Below are 22,795 nucleotides of genomic sequence, written 5' to 3' on the forward strand. Positions count from 1 at the left end.
CTCATGGTACACTTAACAACTGAGGCCCCAAAGGGTGTAGGGCGGGGTGTAGAGACAGTACACCCTTGAGTAACCCAAGAGGTTGCATCAGATGACCTCTAAGCCTGCTTTGACCCGTCATTCGTAGTTCGAGTGACTTGCTCAAGGCCACCTACACAGCAAAACAGGCTGGAGCCAGGGCTCCTACTCAGCTCAGACTTCTGCCCCACGGAGCAGCCCACCAACCAAAGCTCACATCCTGACTGTGCAACGTCTGACTGGTCCACCCTCCATCCAGCTCAGATCTGGCTTACACGAGGCATCCAAAAGTGCTTGTTGAAGAGATGCGTATTCTTACCCATGACCGTTACACCCAAGAGACTTCTTGAATCTCTGAATTCTCAAAAAGTACTGTAATATATGTTTTCCTCTATTAAAAAAAAGGAGGGGGGGAGTTCCTGTTGTTGCTCAGAGGAAACGAACCCAACTAGTATTCATGAGGATGCGGGTTTGATTCTTGGCCTCGCTCAGTGGGTTAAGGATCCAGCGTTGCTGTGAGCTGCAGTGTAGGTCTCAGACACGGCTGGGATCCCACATTGCTGTGGCTGTGGCGTAGGCCAGCAGCTGCAGCTCCAATCTGACCCCTCACCTGGGAACTTCCATATGCGGCAGGTGCGACCCTAAAAAAATTAGGGAATTCCCAGGTGGCTCAGTGGGTTGAGGATCCAGCGTTGTCACTGCTGTGGTTTGGGTTACTGCCACAGTGTGTGTTCACTCCCTGGCCCAAGAACTTCCAACATGCCCCCCGCAAAAAAAATCATGCAGTGATGGGGAGAATACCAAAATGGTTTGGAGATTTGAATGCTAGGCCCCCCAGAGGCTGATCGAGTTGTTCCTGCACACAAAGGTACACAAAGCGATGCCAGTCACGCAGCAGCAAAACCACAAATGGCTCGATTTATGGACTTAATGTTAAACCCAGCATGTGAAGGTTTGAATGGGTTCTGTCTAACAGGTCATGTCCTTTGCTCCAGGTCAGTGGTCCTCAACCACACTCATGCTGTATTATCCCTGCCTATCCTGGTCCCACCTTCAAGAATGCTCCTGGCCAGCACAGCTTTTTTTTTTTTTTTTTTTTTTTTTTTTTGGTCTTTTTGAGGACCCCACCTGCAGCATATGGAGGTTCCCAGGCTAGGGGTCAAATCAGAGCTGCAGCTGCCGGCCTACGCCACAGCCACAGCAACACAGGATCCGAGCTGCATCTGAAACGTACACTGCAGCTGTGGCAATGCCAGATCTTTAACCCACTGAGTGGGGCCAGGGATCAAACCTGAATCCTCATGGATATTAGTTGGGTTCTTAACCCACCAAGCCACAATAGGAATTCCTTCAACCTCTTTCTCATTGTTCTCAAGCCTATTCTGTTTGTGCAGTCGATTTTTTTACCCCAAAACCATGTATTTACTTTTATTCATTTACTCAACAAAATATGATCGAGCTCCTCCTCTCTACCAGGGCCTGTGCTGAGAGGAATTTAGCAGCAAGGCCCAGCCTCTGCACCAAGTAAGCTTAGAGATGAGCGGAGAAACAAACAGCCAAAAGGTAATGAGGCAGGTATTTAATTGCAATTATGATAAGGAGAGAAAAGCACAGGGCATGAAAGAGGCCTAAACTCATTTATCACCCAATTTATTCTCCAACGTGCCAGGAACACTCCTGCCCCAGGGCCTTTGCACTTCTTGGAATACTCCTTCCCAGATGCCTACATAGCTAAAAGTCACCTTCCCCAGCTGCTCTAAACCAAAATTGCAGCACTGGGACCACCTCTCTGACACTTTTTCTCCCCTTCCCTGCTTTATCTCTTCCCGCTTAGCACTTGGCACTTCCTAGCATACCGCATATTTTTATTTTGTTTGTCAACCTCCCTGCACTAAAACGTAAGCTCCATGAAGGCAGGGATCTGGTCTCTTTGCTGACTTCTGTACCCTTTGCATGTAGAACACTGCCTGAGATACAGTAGATGCTCAATAAATACTTGTTAAATAAATGATTCCCCATTCAATTTCATCTTGTTGATTTCCTTCCATGTTTTTACTTCTGAAGATCTCGTCACTCCCAATTCTGTTCTCCAAGGCATTGATCACTCCCCACCCTATTCCTGTAAGCTTGGGAACATGCAAACATGATTTTGTTATTGCCTCTGTGTGTGTGTGTGTTATTGAGCTTCTGCTATGGGCTGATCACTGGGCTAAATGATACAGGAGACATAAGATGGATAAGGTCCCACTGCATCCTGAAAGATTACCTGGTGCCATGAAGAACACACATATGAACACGGAATGGTGGGAAGATCTGAGAGAGACTGACCTGGGTTGCAAGGAGCCACGGTGGTATAATAGCAGGGGATTCTCAGAGTTCCCTGGTGGCTCAGTGGGTTAAGGATCCAGCATTGTCACTGCTGTGGCTCAAGTCACTGCTGTGGCATGGGTTTGATCCCTGGCACAGGAACTTCTGCATTCTGTGAGTGCAGCCAAAAAAAAATAGTAGGGGATATCCTTTTTTCACCTTGACCTATTGTCTTGGAGGCAAACAAGGACAGAGGCTTGCGGCATGCCACTAGAAATCCTCCCTCAGAAGATTCACCTCCTCACAGTATGTGAGTCCTTTGGATGCTATGTTCAGCTGTTTAGGAATCTACCCAGCTATACTTTCCTCTAACAACTTTATATATGTAAGACCTTGATCCTAACAACCCTATCAAAGAAATACTACTATTATCACCACCTTACAGAGGGAGACACAGAGGGAACAAATAATTTTCCCAAGGTCACACACAGCTAGTAAGTGGCAGAGCCAGGATGTGGACAGAGGTAGTTGGGGTCCAGAGTCTTTGTTCGTAAGCACCTCACTGTGCTCCTCTCAGGGACCTGGGAATGTCAGTGTTGAAGGACCCTTTAACCAACAGAAGCCCAGAGAGGTAGAATGACTGGCCCAAGGTCACACAGCAGATCCCAAAGTGAAACTCATTCCTCACCATCCATTCATGATCAACATTAATTAAACACTATCAGGTGCAAGACACCATGCCACTCAGGTGAACCAGAATGTAAAGAGAGCCCCTGCCTTCTAGGCATTTGCAATCTGGAAAGGGAGAGGGGAGAAAGCTCAATCGAGTGTTGGAGGGGGTTCCTGTCGTGGTGCAGCGGAAAGGAATCTGACTAGGAACCATGAGGTTGCGGGTTCGATCCCTGGCCTCACTCAGTGGGTTAAGGATCTGGCATTGCCGTGAGCTATGGTTTAGGTCACAGACTTGGCTCAGATCCTGCGTTGCTGTGGCTGTGGTGTAGGCTGAGGCTGGAGTCTGTAGCTGGGAACCTAGCCTGGGAACCTCCCTATGCTGCAGGTGCGGCCTAAAAAAGAATAAAAAAAAAAGTGTTGGAGGCACCACTGTAGATGCATGTACAGGTCTTGAGGATCTGGGCATCGTCTTGAAGCAGCAGCAGGTATGCTTATTGTGGGACATCCAGAAAGAACAGAAGTCATCTCCTGGGGTCACTTGGGTCCTCCTGGCTTTTGCAGGGCAATGAAGGGGTTGGTTCCTGTCCTGCTATTTGAGGGGAAATGGACAAAAAGGCTCAAGTGTCAGCACCCGCCTTCGCCTCCTCCTCTACAAACAGCCCTGATCTGGGCCCCATGGAACCTTCCCTCAGCCCTCGGCCTTGGCAGCTGAGAAACACATGTCAAATTCTGACCCAGAATCTCCCGAATGTCCCAATCATCAGCCATTCACATTCAACCTCCACCATCGCGCATGTGACATCACACTTCCTCGGATATACCTCATATTTTTCTTTAAATCGAATCGAAATCAATTCCCTTTTTTCTTATCGTGACCCTAAGCAATACTACCCTTGAAAATGTAGTTTTGGTGTGCTAGGTCTAATTTTTTCTAATTCATGTTCAAATTAAACATAACTCTATTTTTTTGTCTTTTTGCCATTTCTTGGGCCGCTGCCGCGGCATATGGAGGTTCCCAGGCTAGGGGTCTGATCAGAGCTGTAGCCACCAGCCTACACCAGAGCCACAGCAACGCGGGATCCAAGCCGCATCTGCGACCCACACCACAGCTCACGGCAACGCCGGATCCTTAACCCACTGAGCGAGGCCAGGGACCGAACCCGCAACCTCATGGTTTCTAGTTGGATTTGTTAACCACTGTGCCACAACGGGAACTCCAAAAACATAACTATTAAAATGTCAAACATTCCTCTGTGTGCTGATGGCTTACACAGAACACAGATCAACTGTGACCCTGTTGGAAGCTCCCCAAAACCAGTGAGGGCAAGGAGGGAGCAGCCCCCATCGGATGTGGTCAGTTTCTATCACGCCTGTAATTACACGTCTCTTGGCCTCTTGGGGCAGGAGGGGACGGAGGACATGAAAGGCCTGCCCTGACTCTGGCTCAGGCCAGACAGAGCACACTCGCTCCAGCCTGCACTGCCCTAGCACCCTCCTCCTACCCGCCCCCAGCCCTCCTCACTGCCCTGGCAATGAAGGCGGGGGGGTTGCCCATCCAGAGAATGGGCCCCTCGAGACAGGGAAGGGGTCCCTCACAGGTGAGCAAGCTGCTGCCTCTGTGGCCTCTCTGTGCCCAGGTAATGAACCCCCAAATTCCACGGGGAGTCCATTCCCGAGACAGAGGAAGCATTTGCAAAGCTTTGCCTGGGAGCTCAGAATTTAAATACATCTCCAAGTTCCAGGTTGAGGGTATGAATGAGGAGAGACATGGCCGCACTCTAACTTGGTGGAGTCATAACCATCTTCCATGTACAACATGCTTGGTTTTACAAAACACTTTTTAAAATTCTCCTGAGGCACCCAACGCTCATAGCAGCATTATTTACAACAGCCAAGCCGTGGACGCAACCTCAAAGTCCTTCGACAGATGAATGGATAAAGACGGCATGGTGCATATACACAATGGAATATGACTCAACCATAAAAAAAAAAAAAAAAAGAATGAAATCATGCCATGTGCAGCAACATAGACGGAAATATAGATGATTGTACTAAGTGATGTAAGTCAGACAGAGAAAGACAAATGTCATAGGATATCACTTATATGTGGAATCTCAAAAATCATACAAACGAATCTATGTACAACGCAGAGACAGATTCATAGACATAGAAAACAAATTTATGATTGAAAAAGGGGAAAGAGGGGAGTTCCCATCGTGGTGCAGTGGTTAACGAATCCGACTAGGAACCATGAGGTTGCGGGTTCGATCCCTGCCCTTGCTCAGTGGGTTAAGAATCCGGCATTGCCGTGAGCTGTGGTGCAGGTCGCAGACGCTGCTCGGATCCTGAGTTGCTGTGGGCTGTGGTGTAGGCTGGCGGCTACAGCTCCGATTAGACCCCTAGCCTGGGAACCTCCATATGCTGAGGGAGCAGCCCTAGAAAAGGCAAAAAGACAAAAAGGGGGGGTAAAGGGAAGGATAAATTAGGATTTGAGCTTAACATATACACACTACTGTATCTAAAATAGATAACTAACAAGGACCTACTATATGACACAGGGAATTATACTCAGTATTTTGTAATAACCTATAAGAGAAAACCATCTGAAAAAGAATAGATATATATGTACATATATATAGATATTCATACGGAATCGCTTTGCTATACACCTGAAATTAACACAACATTCCAAATCAACTATAGTTCAATTTTTTCAAGTTCTATTGAGGACCCTCTGAGTGCCAGTCACTGTGCTGGGCCCTGTAGATCCTTCACCTTCTTTAATCTTCACCACAATCTGAGAAATGGGCATTATTCTCGTTCACATTACAGACACAGAAGCAAAAGCAACTGTTCAAGATTTCAAAGATGGGGAGTTCCCGTCGTGGCGCAGTGGTTAACGAATCCGACTAGGAACCATGAGGTTGCGGGTTCGGTCCCTGCCCTTGCTCAGTGGGTTAACGATCTGGCATTGCTGTGACCTGCGGTGTAGGTTGCAGACGCGGCTCGGATCCCGCATTGCTGTGGCTCTGGCGTAGGCCGGTGGCTACAGCTCTGATTCGACCCCTAGCCTGGGAACCTCCATATGCCGCGGAAGCTGCCCAGGAAATGGCAAAAAGATCAAAAAAAAAAACAATTTCAAAGATGGGGTTAAAAAAGGGGGGGGGGGGAGTTCCTGCTGTGGCAAAACAGGATCAGGGCTATTTCTGCAGCTCCAGGATGCAGGTTCCACCCCGGGCCTCAGACAGTGGGTTAAATGATCCAGCATTGCTGCAGCTGCCACTTAGGTCGCAGCTGCAGCTGCCACTTAGGTTGCAACTGCAGCTAAGATCTGGTCCCTGACCTGGGGCACTCCATAAGCCATGGGGCAGCCAAAAAAGAAAAAAGAAAAAGATAAAGGCGGGAAGAGGCCCAGCCAGGACGAGAACTCAGATCTTCCAAGCCTCCTGTGGGCTTCTTGGGAAAGTGACAGCCTCCTCCGAGCGCCTTCCTGCAACAGGCCTATGTAGGCGTTTCTCTGGTCAACAGAGAACCAGGAGCTTTCCCTCAGCGGGGTGCTGAGTGCAGGGGGGAGGGCACATGCTGGGCCCCAGGGCTGGGCAGCAGGTGTTGCTATGTAACAGCTGGCTGTCAGCAGGGCTGGGAGAACACATCCCTGTTTTATAGCCTTTGCCATTTTCTAGGTTATAAATACTCCTGCCATGGCCGATTTCAAGATACTGGCATGATGTCACCGACTGCGGAGGTGGGAAAAGGTGAACACACTTGGCTCTCAAGAGTTTTCACGAGTTGCCTCCCACACACCACTGGCCACCGAGGGCCAGGAAGGGGACTGTCCCAGACCGTGGGAGCTGGGAACACACTTCTAGGAGCAAACTGATGGTGTCTGGGAGATGGAAGAGGGCTGGGCTGAGAGAGAAGAGGCAGTGTTCAGAACAGAAAACCTGAGTTGAGAGTGCAGACTTGTCCATCCAGGCCCAGCATAGAGCCACGGCCACCCTGACCCAATCAGACCCAATCAGGTTGAGCCAGTTGGGTGCCCTGCTGCTAGCAACCGCTCCTGATTTGGCAAATATTTATAAGATGTGTTACTAAGGACAGCCTCCCAACTCCCCAGAGGATGAAAGGTCCAACTTCTAGAGGGAAGTTGCCAGGATTCCTACAATCCTGAAAAAAGAAGGTCAGGGCCCCTCAGGAACTCCCTCCTGGACTGGGAGATGGAGCAGGGGGATTACCTGGAGCAGCTCCCTGCCCCTCCTCAGGCCTTCTCACCAGCATCCCTCCCGTGACCATCTGAAGGGCTAAGCCCTGGGCATAGGGCATGGGGAGAGTTTGAACCTTCTGCCCCCATCCCCAAGGAACTTCAGCCTAAAAGAACAGTGTTTTCAAAACCGCAAGTTAGGAGTTCCCGGCGTGGCACAGTGGTTAATGAATCTGATTAGGAACCATGAGGTTTCGGGTTCGATCCCTGGCCTTGCTCAGTGGGTTAAGGATCCAGCGTTGCCCTGAGCTGTGGTGTAGGTCGCAGACGCGGCTTGGATCCCGTGTTGCTGTGGCTCTGGCGTAGGCCAGCGGCTGCAGCTTCGATTGGACCCCTAGCCTGGGAACCTCCATATGCCATGGCAGTGGCCCTAGAAAAGGAAAAAAAAAAAAAAAAACTGCAAGTTACACCTCAGTAGTAGGTTGTGAAATCAATGTATGGGTCCCCACCAGCACAGCATATCAAGCGTAAGGGTAATACTACACCATGAAACTGTGTTCCATGGCTGTGTGTGCCTGTGTACGTGTGTACAAAACTGTGATAAGAAAGGCATTTCTTTTATTTATTTTTTTTATTTTTTTACTTTTTTAGATTTTTTTTTAAGTGTTATTTCCCCAGGACAATTTTTTGTTCTACTCTACCGCATTTCTTACTAGGGATCATTGTCCAAAAAAGGCTGAGAAATCTTCTGATAGTAGAGGTGGCCCCACTCTGCAACACACACAAACCTAAGAAATAAAGCCAGAGGGGTTCTGCTGTGGCGCAACCGGATCGGTGGCATCTTGGGAGCGCTGGGACACAGGTTCGAGCCCGGGCCCTGCACCGTGGGTTAAGGATCCAGCTCTGGCATTGCCGCAGCTGCAGCATAGGTCGAGACTGCGGCTCGGATCTGATCCCTGGCCCAGGAACACCATATGCCTCGGGGCAGCCAAAAATGAAAAAGAGGAAGAAAGAAAGAAAGGGAGGGCGAGAGGGAGGGAGGGGAGGCAAGAAAGGAAGGGAGGGAGGGAGGAAGAAGATCAGCACCAGTAGCAGCATTAGCAGTCAGGACTGGGAGATGGGAAAAATAGAGTTTAGCCTGGGAAGCTTTTCCAGAAGAGAGAAGTAATGAAAGCAAGCTTGGGAGGGGGAACACAGAAAGTGAGGACCCATCTCAATCTATCCTGAGAGTTAGGATATTCCATCAAATCTAATCTTTAAGCCCACTGATGCCAGCTCTTGCCCAGCAGCCCGCCCACTCCCCCCCAAAAAGGAAGAATCATGGCCCCCTCATCCATGCAACCACTAAGTCACAACAGTGACAAGGACTGGAACCACTGGTTGGGCACAGGGGAGGGAAGGTCAGCCAAGCCAGGGAGCATGGACAGCGGCAGGGCGCTGAAGGCCAGCAAGGTAAGGCGGGCCGGAAGATGTGTGCTATGGCAACACAGACCAGGTCTTGGGGAAAGTAGACTCTATTTAAGATCACAATGTGCTTTTGCACAGCAAAGGAAACCAAAAAGAAAACAAAAAGACAACTTACAGAATGGGAGAAAATAGTTTCAAAGGATGCACTGACAAGGGCTTAATCTCTAGAATATACAAGTAATTTATACAACTCAACAGCAAAAAAGCCAACAACCCAATGGAAAAATGGGCAAGAGACCTGAATAGACATAGATATACAGATGGCCAACAAGATATACACAAGATATATAGACAAGATATACAGATGGCCGGCAAGCACATGAAAAAAATGCTCAACATCACTGATTATTAGAGAAATGAAAATCAAAACTACCACAAGATACCACCTCACACCAGTCAGAATGGCCATCATGAATAAGTCCACAAAAAACAAATGCTGGAGGCAGTGTAGAAAAAAGGAACCCTTCTGTACTGTTGGTGGGAATGTAAACTGGTACAGCCACTATGGAGAACAGTATGGAGATACCTCAGAAACCTATACATAGAACTACCCTATGACCCGGCAATCCCACTCTTGGGTATATATCCAGACAAAACCTCCCTTAAAAAATATACATGCACTCACATGTTCATTTCAGCTCTATTCACAATAGCCAAGACATGGAAACAACCCAAATGTCCATTGGCAGATGATTGGATTAGGGAGATGTGGTATATACACAATGGAATACTACTCAGCCATAAAAAAGAACAAAATAATGCCATTTGCAGCAACATCGATGGAACTAGAGACTCTCATACTGAGTGAAGTAAGTCAGAAAGAGAAAAACAAATACCATATGATATCACTTATATCTGGAATCTAATATACACCACAAATGAACATTTCCACAGAAAAGAAAATCATGGACTTGGAGAATAGACTTGTCGTCACCAAGGAAGAGAGGGAGGGAGTGGGGTAGTTGGGGAGCTTGGGGTTCATAGATACAAACTATTGCTTTTGGAAGGGATAAGCAATGAGACCCTGCTGTGTAGCCCTGGGAACTATGTCTAGTCACTTATGATGGAGCATGATAATGTGCAAAAATGGAATGTGTAAGTGTATGTGTAACTGGGTCACCATGCTGTGCAGTAGGAAAAAAATTGTATTGGGAAAAGGATAATAAAGGAATACTATAAACAACAACGACAAAAAAAGATCACGGAGTTCCCATCATGGCGCAGTGGTTAACGAATCCGACTAGGAACCATGAGGTTTCGGGTTCGGTCCCTGCCCTTGCTCAGTGGGTTAACGATCTGGCGTTGCCGTGAGCTGTGGTGTAGGTTGCAGACGCGGCTCGGATCCTGCGTTGCTGTGGATCTGGCGTAGGCTAGTGGCTACAGCTCTGATTCGACCCCTAGCCTGGGAACCTCCATATGCTGCGGGAGCGGCCCAAGAAATGGCAAAAAGACAAAAAAAAAAAAAAAAAAAAAAAAAAAAGATCACAGTGTGGCACAACTGGAGAGCAACCCGACAGCAAAAACACCTTATATGTGCCTAATCCCTGCCAGTTGTTGCAGGAGGTCAGAGCAGAGAGAACACCCTTGCCCAACACCCTTGTTTCGTAGCACAAGAAACTGAGGCCCAGAGAGTGCAAGCAACCTGCCCAGGGCACACAGCAAGGGTAGGACTAGAACCCACCAAGCCAGGACTCATTTCATCCTGCACTACAGAGAGCCATGAGACTAGCACAGAGACCCATAGAAGAGGACCCCAAACCCCACCCACACACCCCCCCACTATCCCAGTAAGTTCACGGACACTCTCATCCACCCATAACATTTCCTGGGCACTTCTCAGACCAAGCACTATGCTTGGTATGCGGAGATACAATGAATAATCCCCTCCGGGAAGGAGACTGGCTCTATGACCTCCACGACCTGTTCCAGACACTTACTACTGTCAGGAAGTTCTCAGGTCTAACCCCACCGCTTCCTGCTGCAACGTCCGCCCAGTTCCTCTGGGCCCCAGAGGTGCCTGCTTGCTAGCCTGGCCTGGCAGGTGAAAATGATGCCGGTGATATCCAGAAACTCCTGGCTCCTGAGTCAGCCCGTCTCTTTTCTGGGGACTTCACCTAAACCTTTTTGTGCTAGGGTGGCGCAAAAAAGCCGGGGGAGCGGTGCCAGCAGAAGCTTGTCGGCAGGGGAGGGGCAGAGAGAGAGAGCACACGCAGAGAGGACGGGCAGGAAGAGGTCGGATGGGCCAGCAGAGGGGGGAAGAAAAAGCAGATCCCTCCTACTGCCTGGCTTCTTAATGTCTAGGCTCCTGTTTTTAAAGATGTGAAGGAAGAAGAACCCAATGCTGGTGGCACTTTATTTAATTTATACCAAAAAAAATGCAAATTCATTGTTGAAAGTTTGAAAACAGAATTAGAAAATAAAATAAAGTTAGAAAAAAAATAAAACTCTTCCAAAATACTTCCACCTTGTCACCATTTATATATATATATATATATATATATTTTTTTTTTTTTTTTTTTTTTTTTTTTTTTTCTTTTTAGGGCCACACTCATGGCATATGGAAGTTCCCAGGCTAGGGGTCAAATCAGAGCTACAGCTGCTGGCCTATGCCACAGCCATAGCAACACCAGATCTGAGCTGCACCTATGACCTACACCACAGCTCACTGCAATGCCAGATCCTCAACCCACTGAGTGAGGCCAGGGATCAAACCCCCCTCCTCATGGATACTAGTTGGTTTCATTACCACTGCACCATGACCAGAACTCCACCACTAATATTTTAGTCTATAATTTTCCAGACTTTTCCAGACATAAGTATCCCTCATTATGGAGTTCTCGCTGTGGCACAGTGGGTTAATGACCCGGCTTGTCTCTTATGGCATTCCCAGTTCGATCCTCAGCCCAGCATAGGGGGTTAAGGATCCAGCGTTGCTGGAGCTGTGTTGTAGGTCACAGTTGCGGCTCAGATTCGGATTTGATCCCTGGCCCGGGAACTTCCACACGCCATGGGTGTGGTCAAAAAAGGAAAACAAAATCTCCCATTTTTCATTCAACCCATATTTATTGGGCACTTTCTATGTTCCAGCACCAGGGGTAAAGCAGTAAAGCAAACAGAGAAAAACCCATGCCTTTATGGAGTCTGCCCCTCATGATTACGTATATGGGTGTGCCTATAAATGTATATTCATATGTCTAGCATAGCGTTATATTCTGCTGTAGTGTAAGCACCATTTTATTCATGTAAATATCTACTTCTCAGAAGTGGGATCATATTACATTCACAGATTTCTAGCCAGTTTTTCCCGTGTGTGTCAAGAAATATACCCTTAGGTTATCGTGAATGGCTCAGACTATTCCCTTGCATGTGATTCTCGGGGCTTTTCACCAACCCCACTGCCTGATTTCCGTCCCAGAGAAGACCTGCCCCTTGCTCTGGAAATCAGATGTGCACACGCACGTGCGCGCACACGTACAAGTATCTGCTCCTGCGCACGCGCACTGCAGACGCGGGAGCCAGCGGCGGCTCGCTGGACCGCGCAGTTTAAGCCAGCCCTGGTCCCAGACGTATTTCCAGGATTTTCCAGAGCGCAGGCCCATTCCTGGTATTCCCGTCTAGGTAGGAGCAGGAGCCTGGCTTCTCCCACTCTTGGCTCCCCCTGCAGGCGGCCCAGGCTCTTGCAACTGGAACGCGGGGCCTGGGAGCCAGGCAGGAGCCACGCGGAGCAGCAATACCACCTACAGAAGCAGGGGCTGATCTCCATCTCCCTTCTCTGCCACCGCCTCGCTGGTGCCTGATGGGGGTGTAAGGCCAGGGACCTCAGACAAGCCCCTAAATGGGGATCTAAAGCCCTGGTGATCTCTGTGCATTTTTCTGGACTGGGTTGGCCCAGACTGCCGGGGTTCAGATGCTGGTTCCACTAGTGACTAGCTGTGTGACCTCAGGAGAGTGACTTAACTTCTCTGTGTTTCTGCATTCCTGACTGTAAGAGGATAATCATTCCTATTTCATAGGGTTGCTGTGGATGGCAAACCAGATGCTACATGTAGAATGTTCAGAACAGCGCTTAGCAGGGCGGTACCTCCAACTATTAGATTATTATTATTATTACAATTACTATTATTATTATTACTAATCAGCATCTTCTGAGCCCCCACTCACCAACCATACTGGGCCTACCAAAGGCTGACTTTCCTGGGACAACCCCTGCTCTCACTGTCATCTGAGGACAACTGCCCTTCTGACCTCCTGGGCCAAAAGAGAGAGGGTAGGGACATGCGTGTGAATATGCTTGTGAATACACACGGGGAGTGTGTGGCAAGGAGCTTGTAACAAATGTGAGGGAGTGAGCACAAACGTGAAAAAAGATCAGACGTGGCATTCCCACCGTGGCTCAGCAGAACCCAGCGCTATCAGTGTGAGGATGCAGGTTCGATCCCTGGCCTCACTCAGTGGGTTGAGGATCCAGCATTGCCACAAGCCATGGTGTAGTCTGCAGATGTGGCTTGGATCCGGTGTGGCCGTGGCTATGGTGTAGGCCAGCAGCTGCAGCTCCAATTGGACCCCTAGCCTGAGAACTTCCATATGCCATAGGTGTGGCCATAAAAAGAAAGAAAAGAAAACTTTTATTTTATTTATTTATTTATTGTCTTTTTTAGGGCCACACCCACGGTATATAGAGGTTTCCAGGCTAGGGGTCTAATCAGAGCTGTTGCTGCCGGCCTACACCAGAGCCACAGCAACATGGGATCTGAGCCATGTCTGTGAGCTACACCACAGCTCAAGGCAACGCCAGATCCTTAACCCACTGAGTGAGGCCAGGGATCGAACCTGCAACCTCGCAGTTCCTAGTCAGATTTGTTTCCGCTGCACCATGACGGGAACTCCGAAAATAAAAATTTTTTAAAAAGAGAGCAAGAACTTGGCTGTGGTCATGCAGGATAACATATAAGTGCATACAAGTCAAAGTGCAGGGGCTGCGAAAGGAGAGGTGGGGTGACTGTGTACACTGCTGACTGTATCTAAGAGTATGATTACAGAGCTTCTGTGAATATGCATCTTAAAAGACATTTGTAGACATCAGCACGTAAGGGGAGGGTGTGTGTGAGAGGGAGCAGGTAGGGGGGTGTAAATGTGTGGTGAGGTTGTATGTTACGATATGTGTGTGTATGAGATATGTTTGAATGTCTACAATCCCCAGGGGCACATCTCTTGGAGAGGATGCTTCATCAGAGACAAAAATCCCCTGCATTGAGGGGACAGGGCCCCTGACTTGTTGGGGAACAGGCTTGTTGTTCTCTCTTTGAAGCTCTCCGGTTTCCTAGAGAAAAGCTGCTGGCTCGACAGAGCCCAGCCTTAAACCCGCCCCACTGATCGAAACTCACTCAGAAAGGAAACCAGCACCAGCCGTCCCCACCCTGCACCCCCACCCCTGCCTGCCTGGGAATGCTCCAGCGGGACCCACACCTCGCCCCCCACCTCCTACTGGCTGCTCTGCTCCACACCCTCTCCCAGCTCTCCCAGCCCCTCAGAGGGCGCCCGGGGCAGCTCCCAGCCATGCCAAGAAGAGAACGCGTAAACCCTCCTTCTGGCTTTGCGAGCACTCTGCCTGCCTGCCCAGGCAGGCCACAGGAGCAGCTGGCAACTCCGTGCAGAGGGGACCTGGGGCTGGGGAAGGGGGAGAACTAGCTTCAGAGCCCACAGCCCACTCCCCTCCCAGGAGGCTGGCACTCCACGCCACCTGCGTCTCCTAAGAAGGCAAAATCCCCATAGAGGCCTGGGTGAGGAAGGTGTCTCAGAGAGAAGGGCCACTTAGTGGCAGGGGTTGGACATCTGGAAGAGTCCTTCCTTATCCAGTGTTGCAGCATAGGTCACAACTGCGTCTCAGATCTGACTCCTGGCTGGGGAACTCCATATGCCATGGGGTGACAAAAAAAAGGGGGGTCCTTATATTTAGGGGTTCCAGACAAGACCTCTCTTTCAGGAAGTTGTCTTAATTGTTCATACTATTTTATATATCAAGGGTAATTATCACGGAGTTCCCTTCATGGCTCAGTGGTTAACAAACCCAACTAGGATCCATGAGGATGCAGGTTTGATCCCTGGCCTGGCTCAGTGGGTTAAGGATCCAGCGTTGCCAAGAGCTGTGGTGTAGATTGCAGACCCGGCTTGGATCTGGTGTTGCTGTGGCTGTGGTGTAGGCTGGTGGCTACTGCTACGATTCAACCCCTAACCTGGGAACCTCCATATGCCGTGGAGGGAGGTGAGGGAGGCGTGGAGGGGCCTCAGGAAGCAAGAGGGAGAGGTTGTTGAGTGCACAGGATAAGGAGTGGTCCCTGGCCTCTGCGACAGCCGGCAGGGGAGCATGGCACATGGATGGCTACATGCAGTGTGGCAGAGTGGGGAGTGGAGATGGTAGAAATTGAGGTCTGATGGCTAAGCCCCCAAAGTACCTGTCTCCCTCTGCCATCATCACCCCCAAGGAGGCCTGGGCCATCTGCCTCATGGTTCCTACAGGGCCAGGGGTCTCAGACCCCAAGGAGCGCGGGTGCTGGGCATCTGAGCACCTCCAAACTCTGGAATGTGCCAGAACTTCATTCCTTAAGCCACCTCATCCCCAGTAACAGGAAGGAACACTCAAGGCCCCAGGCCTGTGGGGAAGAAAAACCACAGCCAAGGCGCCCCAGGAGAAGATCCAGGAGAGAAGGCCAACCTCCCCCCACCCTCCATCCCCACCCCCGACCCTCAGCCCAGCCCCAGGGCCCTCCCAGCTTCCCAGGCCCAGAGAAGTGCCAAGGAAAACTTATGTCAACCCCCTGGGGAAGCAGGGCTTCGGTTCCACAGGCCCTCTCCCTCCATCTGGGATTCTACTCCAGGAAAGTGACCACTGTCCTCCACAGCCCCCCGGACTTCATGCAGGCCTTTTGCAAGAGGGGTTGCAGAAACTGCATCGAAATCCCCTTTAAAATTCCTTGGAGGAGTTCCCATTGTGGTTCAGCAGGTTAAGAACCCAACTAGTATCCATGAGGATACAGGTTCAATCCACATCCTCACCCAGTGGGTTGTCGTTGAGCTGTGGCACAGGTCACAGACAAGGCTCAGATCCCACGTCACTGTGGCTGTGGCGCAGGCCGGCAGCTGAAGCTCTGATTAGACCCCTAGCCTGGGAACTTCCTTATGCAGCAGGAGCAGCCCTAACAGGAAAAAAGAAAGAAAGAAAGAAAAGTTCCTTGGAAAGCATGGCCCACCACCAGGGGAACGGGTGAGTCCTGCAGCAAGGGGCATTGCAGTCAGACCCCTGACACCACTGAGGAAAGGACAACGTACACACATGAGCTGCGGGCCTGGGTCAAGGACACCCAGGTTCAGCCAGGTGAGGCTGCCCCACAGAGGCAGAGGAATGCTCCAGATGACTTCTTTAGAGACCCCCCCCTACACCTGACCCCTAGGAGTCCTTTGATGCCAAACCACTTGGCCAGAAGCCCTACTCTCAGGCCCCAGCTTTCCAGAGGCTTAAGGCTGGGGGGGGGGGTCTTGTTACTTTCTGTTCAAGCTTGTTTGATCCCTGGTCATTTGTGAGGGAAAAAGAGACTGGGAAGTACTAATCCAACCCCATGGGAGCCATATGTAAATGAGGATAATGGTCTTTGCCAGTGGCTCCTAGTGATAGCTCAGTGTGGCCTCCAAAGCATTTACCCGGAAACCTGGCACAGTCACTTGGAGGGAGGGAGCAGCAAAGATGGGATCCTAACGCCCACAGACCCCACAGACGACAAGGTCTCTCCGGTGTCCCAGGGCTACCAAAGAGGGACCCAGCCAAAACACCCTGGGCTGGGACCAGGGTGGGCCAGCATGGGTCATTTGCATGGCATTGGCATGTGCTCTGTCTGGCCACTGACACTTGCCACTCCTGTGGCTTCAGAGCCACTGGGCCCCACGCTGTCTCTGTCCCCTCCTCGTGGCCTTTCCCAGACTCCTGAGGGCTGGAGGACTCCGGCCGAGGACGAGAGCCCAAGTCGCGGGCTTGGGGTGTGAAATGGGACCCGGCTTCCAGAGAAGGCCTGTACCGCCGGCGGCGGCCGGGAGCCTGGCTTAGGGCGCCCCCTGCAGGGCGTTCCCATAACAGCGCGGGCTCCTCCCCGCTCCACGTGAGGCGCCGCGATCCAGCCCTTTCTGCGAGCGCGATGGTGCTCCTGGGCACCGTGGGATCTGCGGGCAGACCCCCCCCCGCCACCAAGTCCCCACCTGGACTGCATCCAGCAACTCACGTCCCTCCCTCCAACTGGCCAAGACCCAAGGGTCAACAGCAGCAGTCGGGGAGCTCTGGTCGGTCAACAGCACTCCAGATACCACTGGATTTGCACCCTCCTGAAGCCCAGGATGGAAGGGACCATGGTTTTACTTTTGGAAGAATTTAGGGAACAGAGAGAACTGTGGAGAAGTGAGGAGAAACTCACACAGCCGATAATGAGCGTGGACCCACCCCTGGCACCTCACCCCACAGGGCTGCAGCCAGCTAGACTGAAGCCAGGCTAGGGGAGGATTTCCCCACAGTGGGGCTCTTTGGGGGCCCCAGGGAGACACCTCAGTCCCTTCCCATCCAGATCAGTTCCGCCCAGCCAGTTCAGCAGGGAGGGGAACGGAGGAAATGCAGCGACTGCAACATCTGACGAGAGGGAAGAAATGACAAAAATGCTCTGAGCCTGCAGTTTGCGTGTTGACAGCCGCAGAGGCTCACAGCCCTGCTTTCCCCACGGGGCTCCCTCAGCCCACCGCCCCTGCCTCGGCTGGGCTGGGCGTGTGAATGGGGGCAGAAGAGAGGGCAGGGCAAAAGGGTGTGGATGTGAACCAGTGAAGTCATTCTCTCTGGGTGGCTCCTTTTAATTAGCACCTGAAAAACTCCCAGCCAGCAAAATTGGGTCTTGCCAAGTGGGAGCCCCACCCTTCTGGCTCATCCAAGCCCTGCGGGCCAAAGGGGGCAGGAAATCTGAAAGCAGGAACAGAAGGGGGTCTCGGGAAGGCTGCAATGTTTGAGAAGCCTTCCCAGTCCTCTGAGGACCCGCTGGCAGGACACAAGGACCGGCTGCTCTCCAGGAAGCTTGGACTGGGTTGTTTAGAAAGAGGCAAGTGGACAGTAAGGAATCAGTGAAATCACCCCCCAGCTCCCTCCAGGGAGACCAGCCTCGGCAGGTGACCAGTGTTCCTGCCCTGGAGGTCACATTAGAAGCCACTATATCCAGGTCCAGTCCCGGCGAGATATTCTGGCCTTCCTCTGGCCATGTGCAACATTTAAAGCAGAGTCACCTGGCGTCTCATGACCACCCCCCAGAGGCCAGTCGCCATGGTGGGAAGCAAAAGATTATTCCACGTAGGGGACAGGGCCAGCCTCATCCAAGTTCCCTCAAAACCCCAGCCCCGGAGTTCCCATTGTGGCTCAGCAGAAACAAATCTGACTAGTATCCATGAGGATGCAGGTTCAATCCCTGGCCTCGCTCAGTGAGTTAAGGATCTGGCCTTGCTACGAGCTGTGGTGTAGGTCTCAGGCGAGGCTCAGATCCGACGTTGCTGTGGCTGTGGTATAGCTGCAGTTCCAATTCAACCCCTAGACTGGGAATTTCCATATGCCATGGGTTCAGCCCTAAAAATTGAAAAAATAAAAGGGAGTTCCCGTCGTGGCGCAGTGGTTAACGAATCCGACTAGGAACCATGAGGTTGCAGGTTCGATCCCTGGCCTTGCTCAGTGGGTTAAGGATCCAGCGTTGCTGTGAGCTGTGGTGTAGGTTGCAGATGCGGCTCAGATCCCACGTTGCTATGGCTGTGGCATAGGCTGGTGGCTACAGCTCCAATTCGACCCCTAGCCTGGGAACCTCCATATGCCACAGGAGTGGCCCTAGAAAAGGCAAAAAGACAAAAAAAAAAAGAAAGAAAAAGAAACAGTCCCATGGTTCAGAGGCCATCCCCTGGACACACTCATGTTCCTCTTCTCCATCAAAACCCTCCTCCAGGCAACTGCCCGATAACCTCCGGGAGTCTTAAGACCTTCTGGTCTGGTCCGTTGAGGTTCCGTGTATGGCATGTGCCTCCCTGTTCCCTGGATCTGACGCCCTCCTCCCTGAGTCCCCTCCTTGCTCCAACCTCAGCTCCTAGGATCAGACAGCACACAGAAGGGGCAGAGACCTGTGAAATGGAAATGGATATGGGAAATGGGGGGGGGGGGGCACTGAGGCTTAGGCTTGTCTGTATGAGGAAGCAGGAGCGCCAGGTTCGGTCCCACCGCCGCCTCTACAGACTCACTGTGTGACCTGACATGGGGCCCTCATCTCAGCTCTTGATTCAGTGACCGTGTGGGGAGGTCCCCTCCAGCTCCGGCATCCTAGGCTACTAGGAGTATCCAGTATCCTTGTGTGTTAGCGGAGGGAGGGGACCCCAGGGTAATTAGAACCCCCTTAAGGAGACCAGCTTGCCGCTTGCCATGGCATCTCAGGAAAGGATGCTTAGACTTCCCTGGTGGTGGAGCAGGTTAAGGATCCGGCATTGTGACTGCTGTGGCTCGCGTCACAGCTGTGGTGTGGGTTCGATACCTGACCCAGGAACTTTTGCATGCCCCAGGTTCTGGTAAAAGAAAAGGATTCTTCCTCTCAGAGCTGGGGACAGCGTTCCTGAGACTAGAGAACCACTTTCAAATGTCCCCAGCTTGGTGTTACCGTCGTGGCTCAGCAGAAACAAATCTGACTAGCATCCATGAGGATGCAGGTTTGATCCTTGGCCTCGCTCCATGGGTTAAGGATCCGGTGTTGCCATGAGCTGTGGTATAGGTCGCAGATGCAGCTCAGATCTGGCATTGCTGTGGCTGTGGAGTAGGCTGGCGGCTACAGCTCCAGTTCAACCCCTAGCCTGGGAACCTCCATATGCTGTGGGTGTGGCCCTAAAAAGACAGAAAACAATGTCTGCAGCTCTAGGGAGGGCTGAGGTTCTGGCAAGAGTTGAGAATGGGGAGCACAAGACAAAGTAGAGAGCAGCAGTTGTGCTAGGTGAGAAAGAAGGTTCTAGAGAGCTGCAGCTAACATGGTGCCTGCAGGTCTTTAACAAAACTATACCATACATGGAAAAGTTAAGAGGGCAGATCTCCTATTAAGCATTCTTTCTTTTTTTTTTTTTTTTTTATTTTCCCACTGTACAGCAAGGGGGTCAGGTTATCCTTACATGTATACATTACAATTACATTTTTCCCCCACCCTTTCTTCTGTTGCAATATGAGTATCTAAACAAAGTTCTCAATGCTATTCAGCAGGATCTCCTTGTAAATCTCTTCTAAGTTGTGTCTGATAAGCCCAAGCTCCCGATCCCTCCCACTCCCTCCCGCTCCCATCAGGCAGCCACAAGTCTCTTCTCCAAGTCCATTAAGCATTCTTTCTACAATGAATGTAAAATAATAAGTAGAGAGAAGCTGCCTGACAGCTGCCTAGCACCCAGGTTCTGAACCCAGAAGCGTTTCCCCAGCTCCAGGTGGTCCCCTTCTGGCTGCTTCCAGGGCTCAACAGCCAAATCCTCACAACCACAACTCTCCAGAATCCAGAACTGAGGGGGGTGGTGCGGGGACAGGGCTGCCCTGCGGACCTGCAAACCCTCTCTAGAAAGCCAGACCATCGTGCCCCTCCCCCACCGACCACAAATCCCTGGGGGGCCCCACCCTGGGACTCCGGCGGTTTGGAGAAGGCGTGGCCTGATCTCAGGTGACAGTGGAGAAAGGATGGGGTGACTGCTCTCAGGGGACAGAGAGGGGCGTGTTGGGAGAATGAACGCGTTCTCTCCCTGGGGCTGAGTGGGAGCCTGAGCAGAGCAGACACCGCCCGACGCCGAGGCCTCGCCCCCACCACCCAGCGGGGCTGGCTGTTCCCATCACACCCTGGGCAGTAAAACTTGCTTTTACGGTTGTTGTTGCGGGGGTTGCTGTTTTTCGTGGGGGGAAAGGGGTGCTGTGTGTGTCTGTGTTTCTATGTGCAAACACACCAGGTCCTTGCCTAGGTATTGATGTCTGAGGTTTGGGGGGGGGGGGGGTGAACATGGGTATTGGTGTCTGTCTGTGAGTGTGTGTGTGTGTGGGTACATTTTGGGGGGTCTGGGAGATCCCTGTAGCTACAGTGTATTGAGTTCTTACAATGTACCAGGCACTCTCCAGGTGTTTTCCTTTCAGCTTCACAACAGCCCTGTAAGGAAGGGATTCTAAACTTCTCTCCATGTTACAGATAAACAGTTAGAGAGGATTGATGATAGACTCAAAAAGTCAGAAACGTGATCAGGGCCAGAGCTGGGATGCTTGCCTCTCCTGCTGAAAATCGTGTGTTCCATATATGTGAGAATCTGGACACAGCATCTGCAGGTCTGTGTCTTTGTGTCTGGACAGCCTCTACCTGCGCAGGTGAGCCTGTGTGTATTCACCTATATGTCTGTATCAAGGCCCAGGCCCTGGCCAGGCCGCACTCAGCCGCTGGGGTGACCAGAGTCTTAGGAACAATGACCTTCCTGAGAACAGTGACTGTATTTTCTGAAGCAGAAAACAGAGCTCAGCGTGGCTGATTTTGGCCGGAGAACTTCTGCCATCGAGACTGTGCAGGAAATAAATGCCATTGTGAAGCCACTGGCTGAACCTGAGAAGCATGGCGGTCTGTCCCTTTGGAGGAGGGGACAATCCGGGAAGAGAACAAAGGGCAGCAAAAGGGAGGCAATCCCCCGCCCCATCTCCGGCCCCTCCTTCCTGTAACCAGCAGGTGGGAGTGACAGGAGAGGGAGACCCTCGGAGACAAGCTGAGACTCCCTGACTGGGAGCCAGGTGCTCCCTGCACCCTCCCAGCAGCAGCGAGCAGGGCTCCATCCGGCCGGGTGCCAGATCAGGGGTCGCGAGGGCTCCTTGCGAGATGGCCCTGGGAACCCGGTGGCCCGCGGCCCGAGGCGGGGGCGGGGGCGGGGCCAGAGCGCGAGGCCGGCTGGCGGCCTCCGATTGGCTGGGCCCTCGCGCTCCCACGGCCGCGGGGGCCCAGGGTGGCTCTGGCTGGGCCGCAAGGTGACTCACCCTCCGCCCCACCCCTGGAGCTGGACGGGGGCCCAGCCACTTCCACCCAACACCCGCTGGCTAAGCCGGGACAGGCTGACTCAGCAGGGGGAGCCGGGCCTGCCTGCCGCCCTCTGAGCGTCCTCCCCAGGGGCGAGCGGGTGGGGAACGCCTGTCCATTCCTCTGGGAGAATCGGGCCTTCTGGAGGGGAAGGGAATCAGGTGTCTCTTCTTCTGGGGGCATCCTTGGAGTAGTGGGGACTTCTCACCCTCTGAAATGGGAGGCTGCGTGCCTTTTTGAGGCTTTCCTTGTCTCACTCTCCTGGATTTTTTGTGGGTTCGGCTGATGCACTCTGGTCTTTTGGAGTCTGCACATTGACTTCTGGGGGGGGGGGGGGTGACATGTCCATGAGCACCATTTCAAGATCATCTCTGGGAAGTTCCTGTCATGGCGCAGCGGAAACGAATCCAACTAGGAACCATGAGGTTGCAGGTTTGATCCCTGCCCTCGCTCAGTGAGTTAAGGATCCCACATTGCGAGCTGTGGGGTAGGTCACAGATGTGGCTCAGATGCAGCCCAGATCTGGCATTGCTGTGGCTCTGGTGTAGACTGGCAGCTGTAGCTTTGATTAGACCCCTGCCCCAAAAAAAGCAAAAAAATAAAAATCATCTCTGTAGCCCCCACCCCCTCCACACACACCCTGGACGCCCCCTCTGTGCCTCTCTCTGAGATGGGTGGAAGGCCTGAACCTCTCTGGACAGTGCAAGACCAGAGCAGGCCTGTCAGCAGCTACACTGGGACAGTTCTCCAGCTCTGGCTTCGCCCACATCCATACTGCAGGGCCTGTGAAGTCCAGACCAGACTCTACCTGGAGATCAGGCTCCAGGCGCCCCCCTCCAACTCCTGTGGCTCTTTCCTGCAAGATCTCACAGTGAGCTTCAAGTGTCCTCAAAGTGATACTGTAGCCAGAAAAGGACCCACACTTGTCTAGCAACGTCTGCATCTGTTCACCTGCTGCCAGGAGTGTTGTGTTCACCCATTATTTCCCATAGCAACGCCAAACATAAACAGGAGGAGCTGA

The sequence above is a fragment of the Sus scrofa genome, chromosome 5 (genome assembly GCF_054392235.1).
Source record: "Sus scrofa isolate SSC_HxYL_T2T_F1_AM1 chromosome 5, Sscrofa_HxYL_maternal_Yorkshire_Landrace_v2.0, whole genome shotgun sequence".
Taxonomy (NCBI): Eukaryota; Metazoa; Chordata; class Mammalia; order Artiodactyla; family Suidae; genus Sus; species Sus scrofa.